Consider the following 9,623-nt stretch of genomic DNA (forward strand, 5'->3'; position numbering starts at 1 on the left):
GCCAGATGAACGGTCGCAGAGCGTGATATCTGCGCCGGGGACCCGCTGGGGGCGTCTCCGGGCTTTAAATCCTTACCTCCTTATTTACAGGGCGGAGGGGCTTTCTGGTCTTTTTCTTTCATCACCGCGCTCCGAACCGGCAGCTGGTTGCAGCGGCCGTAACAGTTGAAGGAGTCATGCTGTGACATTCTTATTTAATTGTAATTTTTTACAATTAAAAAAGCCGAGAGGGGGGGGGTCGTAATTGGACCACGTTGGTTTTTTAGCTGTTATTTAACTTTCAACAGAGCCCCACCTTTCATGATTAACGCTTGAATGGAGCGGCGCAGTACATCCGTGAGGGGGACGGAGGGAGAAACACGCGGCACTTCTGGATGGATTTGAATGCGAAGGCCCACGAGCGGTGATGGAGTGCGTGGGACTCCACAGTTTAATTGCCGTTTCACACAATTTCCACGGATTTCTACGCGGTGTTGGGATTTATCTGTGTTGTGCAATGAGTGTGGCAGCGGGATTAACGCAGGAAGCGGGCAGGTTGCTGCTGCACGCTCTCGTCACGTATTGACGCCGATGAAAACGTATGTCAAAGTCAAACGTCAAACGTCAAAAAATGGAAATATTTTGATTGTGTCATGTTAATGAATTAAATAATCAAAGCATATTGTGTGTATAATATACACTATATACACAATATACTGTATAATATACCATATTATAGTGTCTATACTGTAGTATATATAATGTATATAGTGTATATAGTGTATATAGTGTACATAGTGTATATAGTGTATATAGGATATATAGTTTACATATTAGCTGCTTGCACACGCAGCTAATATGATGTATAAATAGGTGCAGGTACATGTTGTAATATATTCAACAGTATATGGGCATGCATTTAAAATTGGATGTGGAGGCCTTACATATATTTAAATGTTTTTTAGTATATTATGTTATGGTTTTCCATTTTTGTCATTATACAGTTTGCCTGTGTGTTGAGAACGAATTCTCTCTCTCTCTCTCTCTCTCTCTCTCTCTCTCTCTCATTCTCTCTCTCTCTCTCTCTCTCTCTCTCTCTCTCTCTCTCTCTCTCTCGCTCTCTGTCTCGCTCTCTCTCTCTTGCTCTCTCTTCTCCTCATAACAAGATGTAACTGATCTTGCTGGAAGGGTCTGTTAATGTCACAGAATGTCAAAAAAACACCTCTTTAGTGTCTTCAAATTGGCAAAACATGGAGCCGCTGCAGAAACATGGAGCCGCTGCAGAAACATGGAGCCGCTGCAGGAACATGGATGAATGAATGAATCCCAGGCTGCATTTTGGGAATCGACAACAGAGACTCGTACGCAACTGATTGACACCCGGTGACACAAAACCTCTACAATCCCCCAAAACTCTCTGATCTCGTCTTACATACCATACATCACAACCATACTGGTTCGATGAAGTCAACCATCCACAGTTGGATTAAATTACTGTCTCCAACTCAGTTTTCTGTTAACTACATACAGTGAGCGCTTAATTAAACCCCTCTTAATTAAATAGAATTTATGATGTCTAATATGTCCTCACTGGCTGGGAAAGGCTTTGCATGATTAATTGCACATTTGTTTGTTGAGGTTTGTTGTTTTTTTTGATGCATTTTACAAACCGGTTTGTTAATATTGTGTCTGTTTAATAGCCATGCCAGTAATCCTGTCAGTAATCGTAAATGAGAAAATGTGAGAGAGAGAGAGCGAGAGAGAGGGAGAGGGAGTGAGGGGGGGGAGCAAAAGCAAGAGGGAGAGAGGGACGGGAAGGAGAGAGGAAAAATTAAAGCTCAAAATGCAAGACACAGTCTGACAGGAAGCAAGCCAGCCCTCCTATCAGTCCATCTGTCATTAATCAACCCTCCGTCCCTCCCCCCCTCCTCCCGTCCTCCCCTCCTCCCCTCCCCCCCCTCCTCCCGTCCCCCAGTCCTCCCGTCCTCCCATCGTTCCATCATTCCATCCCGGCCGCCGAGAACGAAATGTGCAGATCACGTCTAAAAAGCTTTCGACTCCGCCGGTGCCCTTTTTCACTTTCTCCGGCCCCCGAACGTGTGCATCTGCTATGAACGTCCAGTGTCATTCGGTGAAAAATGGTTTCTCCCTCAACATTTTCACAAATAGATTATTTTGACGTTGACATCATGACGAGCACCGGGGGGGGCGGGGGGGCGGGTGGTGGTTGAATCCACGATGACGTCACCGGCAAACCTCAAATCCCTGAACTGACAAACGACAGATTTACTCCCAAAGAAAGTAAATCTGTACCACTACCTCTACTCTTGGGGATGGTAGCTCAGGCGGTAGAGCTGGTGGTCTAGTGATCTAAAGGTTGCTGGTTGGATCCCAGGCTCCTCCTGCTAGCATGCTGTAGTGTCCTTGAGCAAGACACTTAACCCCTAATTGTTCCTGATGGCTGCGTCCGTCGGTGATTGAACAATTGTAAGTCGCTTTGGATAAAAAGCGTCTGCTAAATGTAATGTTATGTACTCTATCTGTACTCTGCCTCTACTCTACCACTCTCTACTCTATCTGTACTCTGCCTCTATTCTACAGCTGCTTTCACACATGCGACGCCACCCTGAAATTATCCGGACATTACCCGGAGGAGCTGTATGTGTAAACGCAAATGCCCGAAATCATTTGACCTGGACATTGCCCGGACTTTACCCAGCCAGCACCCGAGTGCAAAGTCTGCATAATGTCCGATTGAGCGTTGTGTGTGAACGGAGCAGGTGATTGTACGGAGCATTCATTGCGAGCGAGAGGGTGTGTCGCGCGTCGAAGACGTCTCGATCATGCGGCGGTTATTTACCCTCGTGTAGATCTTGGTGCACGGAGCGTAGCTGCTACGTACTCCTTTCTGCTTCCCTTCATATTCCTTTAAACTCTTTTGTTTATATTGCGTCCAAATACATGGAGTATCAATGCCAAAAGAAGTCGTGAGCCTCTTCCGCCATCTTCGGTGTGATTAAACTCTGCGGCGTCATTGGGTCACGTCCTGCCTCCTGCACGCTCTTCCCAGGCTCCCCTGTTGTGTGTGTGTGTGTGTGTGTGTGTGTGTGTGTGTGTGTGTGTGTGTGTGTGTGTGTGTGTGTGTGTGTGTGTGTGTGTGTGTGTGCGTGTGTGTGTGTATGTGTATGTATTCCACAGCAAGAACAAAAGCAGTATTAATTGTTTATGAAGTTGCTCGTGAGAAAACTGTTTCCCACGTACGTGGTTTTCGGTGTGACAGTAGCAATATGTTGCTCTGTAATTGGTGAGCCTGATAAAACAGTCCTGCTAATGAGTCACTGTTATCAGCGGAACCGCTGCTAGCTTGTAAACACAAGACGGGAAGTGCATGTGCTTGTGTGTGTGTGTGTGTGTGCGCATGTGTGTGTGTGTGTGTGTCTGTGTCTGTGTGCATGTGCTTGTGTGTGTGTGTGTGTGTGTGTGTGTGTGCGCGCATGTGTGTGTGTGTGTGTGTGTGTGTGTGTGTGTGTGTGTGCGTGCGTGGGCGTGTGTGTGTGTGTGTGCGTGCGTGTGTGTGTGCGTGTGCGTACGTGTGTGTGTGTGTGCGTGTGTGTGTGTGTGTGTGCGTGTGTGTGTGAGAGAGAGAGAGAGAAGAAAGTAGAGGAGGATGGACAGGGAGACAGTGAGAGATAAAAGAGTGTGAGAGAAAAGTAGAAAAGACAAGACAAAAAATAGAGTGGATGAAATGACGGAGGACAGATAGGAGTGTGTGTGTGGTCTGTGTGTGTGTGTGTGTGTGTGTGTGTGCATGTGTGTTTTCTGGTGAGAGAACCCTTAATGGAAGCTCCAGCGGAGAGACAGACACAACACACTTATATATCTATTTATCAATCTATGCATCTGTCTGCCCATCTGTCTATTTGTCTGGACTTGAATGGTAATGACACAAACACACACACACACACAAACACACACACACACACAAACACACACACACACACACACACACACACACACACACACACACACACACACTCACACCAGTCATGAACACTGTTGCATTGGCAGTTAATTAGCAGAGTTACTCTCCAATATGCTCTGACCTGCTGTTCTGCTCACACTTTTACACTCTCTCTTCCTCCCTCTCCCCCTTTCCTCTGTCTCTCTCTCTCTCTCTCTCTCTCTCTCTCCCTCTCTCTCTCTCTCTATCTCTCTCTCCTATATCATCCCTCCCTCCACTTCCACCCCTACTTACTTCTAGTCCTCCTAGCTTCTCCCCCGACTCTCTCTTTCTCTCTCTCTGTATCCATCCTAGGAACGTACCTTGAAGCCCAACAGTAAATACATCAGCCCCGCTGCTGCTGCTTCTTCTCCTTCTTCTCTCTCGCCCTAGTTCCAGCTCTCTCAGTGGCCTCTTCAAATCTCCCCCTCCTCCTCCTGACCCCTCTCTCCCTCTCTCTCTCCCTCTCTCTCTCTCTCTCTCCCTCTCTCTCTCTCTCTCTCTCTCTCTCTCTCTCTCTCTCTCTGTCCAGGGCTGCGTAAAAAATGCTCAAATCTCATTTCAGGGTTCGGGGAAGTCATCACGCCACACATGACCATCCATCCACTCAGTCTGTTGGCGTGAACATTTCTCCCCCGTGACAATCGATGCCCCATCTCAAAAAACAACTCTCAAAATACAATAATAATTAACGCAATTATAGATTTTTTACATTGTGTAATAATTATAGAAACGGCCGAACGTACGTTTCTGCCGGTTGTCCTGCTCGGCTCACAGCAGGGGGGCCCTCTCTGCCGCCAGACGGAAGCTGATTGGCTGAAAACATTCCGCTGCAAAACATGATTTATTTGAAGCAGCTCCCAGCGTGCAATTGTGCGGAAGTAAACATGTCCCAGAATGCATCAGTAAAACGCATTGCAAGACATCACCATTGTACTCTCTCTCTCTCTCTCTCTCTGTCCCTCTCTGTCGCTCTCTCTCTTTTTCCCCTCGGGGAGACTGCTGCCCCCAAGTTGCCATTTCCAAATGTGTGTGGTGGGCGGAGCTGAAAGGTGCTGATGAATTAGTCTCGAATTGGCCAACAAAGTCACTAACAAGCGGTGACGCCTCAATCACCATGTTTCCACAAATGCAACCTGTTCAATAAAGGAAACGGTGAAAAGTCTGTTTTTCAGGTAAACAGAACGCCCCTCCCTCCCTCCCTCGCTCTCCTTCTCCCATTATCTGCAGGTTCCTCGCGGAAACGCTCGCAGCCAATCTGTCGCTGTGCTTCTCTCTCTTCCTCTCCTCTCTCTCTTCCCTCTCCTCTCTCTCCTCTCTCTCTTCCCTCTCTTCCCCTCTTCCTTATCTCTTTCCCTATCTGCCGTCGCCGGGACTCGCTGGGCGCTGGCGTCATGACAAGGCCCCGAGAAGAGAAAAAAAAAAAAAAAAAAAAAGCAATTTCTACCGCGACTAAATTGAGGAAGCATTTTTTTTTTTACATTTTCCTGCTAAACCAATTTTGTAAAAGTGCCGTTTCATTCTCCTGATCTCTCGCTCCCTCCATCTCTTCTGTAATCACCCCATTCCCCCCTCCCTCCCGCTCCTCTCCCTGTCTCTCTCTCTCTCTCTCTCCTGACTTCCTACCTCTCTTTCTGTTGTCGTCCTCTCCCATCCTCATCCTACCCTTTCCCTCCTTCCTCCTTCCGCACACACACACACACACACACAAGCGCACACGCACACACACACACACACACACACACACACACACACACACACACACACACACACACACATCCGAACACACACCCACACATGAGGACAAACACAATAAAGGCATAACCACACACACACACACACACACACACACAAACATCCGAACGCACACCCACGCATTAGGACAAACACAATAAAGGCATAAACACACACACACATAAACTCACACACACACACACACACACACAAACACACACAAACATACACACTCACACACACAACATCCTTCTATTGCCACCCTAGCCTTGTGTCATGGTGGTGTATTTTCTATGTGCTTGTGTGTGTGTGTGTGTGTGTGTGTGTGTGTGTGTGTGTGTGTGTGTGTGTGTGTGTGTGTGTGTGTGTGTGTGTGTGTGTGTGTGTGTGTGTGTGTGTGTGTGTGTGTGTGTGCGTTTCACCCTCAGGGAGTTGTGTTGTTGCTAAAATTATCAGCTCCAGTTCCCCTGCTGAGTGCTTAGAACCCCTTTGTTACATCAGCCATGACTGCGTGGTGCGTGTGTGTGTGTGTGCGTGTGTGTGTGTGTGTGTGTGTGTGCGCCCGCGACTGAGAAAAAGAACGAGCTTCTGCATGTGACTAAATGTTTCTTCATCCTTGTATGTATTTTATAAGCGTACAGTATATGTTTGTGTGTGTGTGTGTTTGTGTGTGTGCGTGCGTGTGCGGGTGTATATGTGTGCGGGTGTGTGTGTGTCTTTGTTTGTGTATGTGCGTGTATTTGTGTTTAGCGCTATGTGTGTTATGTACGGTTGTGGGTTTATCTATGTGTGTGTTCCAGAGAGAGTGACACTTGGAGAAAGAGACTGTGAAGTCTGCAAGCGGTCCTCATTTTGTGTACTGTTATGTGTGTGTACGTTTGTGTGTGTGTGCGTGCGTGTGTGTGTGTGTGTGTGTGTCTCGAGGCCAGACTTTTCATATGCAGCTCCGTCTTCAGCTCTTATCTCTAATCTCTTTACCCCCCTCACTTGAAAACACCCCCACCTCAGCTCTCAGACGCAGCGGTGGCGTGGCCCCGTCTCATGGCTGCCACCGTTTCCCACTCCTCTTTATTCCTTTTTAATTGTATTCATTTACGCACTTTAATCAGTCTGGTGATTTTTATTGCAAAACGCACCGAGGGAGTGGGCGGGAATTCATATCTGATATATTTAAAAGCCCTCCACTGTTTTAATGTTGTCATTGTTGTTGTTGTTGTTGTTGTTGCTGCTGTTGCTGTTGTTGTTGCTGTTGCTGTTGCTGTTGGGTTGTCGTCCTGACACCACACCAGGTGCTCAGGGCCGATTTGGTATTTGCATGAAGATAAAATCACCAAATCATCTTCCTGCGCTCTCAGCCCTCGGAGTGGGAGCAGCGCAGGTGAGGAAGGTCCCGACGTTATCGCGTCATCGTTTTTGAAAGGCGCTGCCTTATCGTACTGACATCACATTTTGGAATAGTAAACGGGGGCAGGTGAGCTCGGGCTCGGCAGCCGGAGGGGAAAAAAAGTCAAAATGTCGAGGCAAAGGAAGTGGATCGGGGTGGAACGGGCGGGGAGACTCCTAGTGTCAACCTCTCATATCAACATAGTTTGATTGATTGATTGATTGATTGATTGATTGGTTGATTGGTTGATTTATTGCAGTTGATAATAAGAATATGAATTTCAGAAGAAAGCAAAACAAGAAGAAACTGTACGAGTACAAAACAGAAACAGCCTCTTCTTCATTACAATGTTCCTGTGCAACAATAAGCTTTTTGATTTTGGCCGACGCGCCTTCATTAGGGTATGATGCCGACTCTGCTCCTCTACTCTACCTGTACTCTACCTGTACTCTACCTGCCACTACCTCTACTATACCTCTACTACACCACCTCTGTCTACTGTACCTCCCCTGTACACTACCTCTACTCTACCTCCCTGCACTCTCTCTCCTCTACCGCCTACTACCTTGACCTGTACTAGCCCTCTGTCTATTCTACCTCCCACTACCTCTACTCTACTGTACCTCTACTCTACTGTACCTCTACTCTACTGTACCTCTACGCTACTGTACCTATACTCTACTGTACCTCTACTCTATTGTACCTCCACTCTGCTGTACCTCTACTCTACTGTACCTCTACTTTACTGTACCTCTACCCTACCCCCTCTACTCTACTGTACCTTTACCTCCCTCTACTCTACCTCTACTCTACCCCCTTCACTCTACTGTAGCTCCACTCTACCACCTCTTTTCTACTGTACCTCTACTCTCCTCCTGCTCTCCTCTACTCTCCTACACTCCTCTACCTCTACTTTACCCCTACTTGCTCTACCTCTATTCTATCTGTGAGGAACTGATGAGGGAGTCCACAATTGACATGGGTATCAGGACCATCTGATACGATTTGAATGTGTAACCCTTTGATATAAAGATGTGACGTGCGTCCATCATTTACTGTTCATCTCTACATCGGACGAACGGGGCGACAGGTCAGAGCAGGTGCCGGGCGCCGGGGTACGACGTCACAGCGAACCGCTCCGGCGAGGGACCGGGTCTCGTTCAGACGGGGCCGGACCCCCGGCCCTCCGTCCGCTGAGGCCCATCTTTAATTTGCCGACGGTCCGGACACTCTGCGGCGCACTCGCAGGCCATTTAGTGAACTTTGGAATTGCCCGGATATGTCAAGCTCCAGCGAGTTCACTAATAAGATCATCCATCTCCGGTTAAAGGTGTTCTAATCTGTGAAATCAGAATGTGCTGACGTGTGATCCAGATGGTAAAGCACACTGCACTGAAGACGGCACGCCACCGGAATGTGATGATGTGGGCACCGCCCTGCACACTACTGTGATCAATATCATGAACAGCATAAAAAGAAAAAGGCGGGATCTGTTTCTTCTACGAATATATATTTGTGGTGAGATGTGAGTACGATTTTTTTTTCTCTTCAGTTGAACAGTCCTGTCCTTCATAATATTATTCACCCGTTGCGCAAATGAACCATGGTGTATCAGTGCGGGTTTGTTATCACGGTGCGGCAATAACAAATGGTAGCTACGAACTTCACCCCTGCTCCAACTGATCCCGCCTTCGAAGGCTGGGTTTTGGGTTTTCCAGCCTCCTGCAGTAGCGAAGGTCCCACGATAACACTGAAATACAAGCAATGCATGCTTTGGACGGGAGCAATGGCAGCGTTTCAAAGAGTCAAACTCTGTAAATGTAAAAGGTCCCGACCCCAGTAACTAATTACTAAAAGTAATTCAATCATTGCTGAGAAAATGTCATAAGTAACTGTAACTGACTAACACAACCCTGTCCCCTGTCTCTCTCTCTCCTTATGTCTCCCTCCCTCTGTCGCTCCACTCCCCCTCTCTCTTTCTTTCCCCTCTCTCTCCTCACCCTCTCCCCGCCCTCCATCTTTCTTCCTCTGTCTCTCTATGAGGTCTGCCAGCTGATTTAAAAACAGCTTGCAGAGTTTGCTGTTTCCTCTCACCTATAGCGGCCTCTATCTATAAACTCACACACACGCATGCACGCACACACGCGCACACACACACACACACACACACACACACACAGCTGGGGTTTGATCCAGCGCTCCCTGCACTGCAGCACAGGTTCCGGAGCCTTAAAGGGAAAGCCGTGCGGTTGAAAGTACACAACCGTTGCCCATCAGGTGACTGTAGCGCACAACAAACACCTTTATATGAATAAACACGACCAGGCTTCCACCCCTGAAGGATCTCCCCCAGGGTTGGCTGTTGAAACCACATCTCGGCACAAATGTTCAGCTGATATTTATCTCCCTTTCCACCCATCTATCTTTTCACTTGACCGGCAAGAACTTCACCCCAAATACAACGAGGGGTATGGATAGTACCTTAATGACACTAATAGTTGCACAAAAAATAAAAGGTGATTGGTG

Source organism: Zeus faber (assembly GCF_960531495.2).
Source record: "Zeus faber genome assembly, chromosome: 11".
In the NCBI taxonomy this organism is placed as follows: domain Eukaryota; kingdom Metazoa; phylum Chordata; class Actinopteri; order Zeiformes; family Zeidae; genus Zeus; species Zeus faber.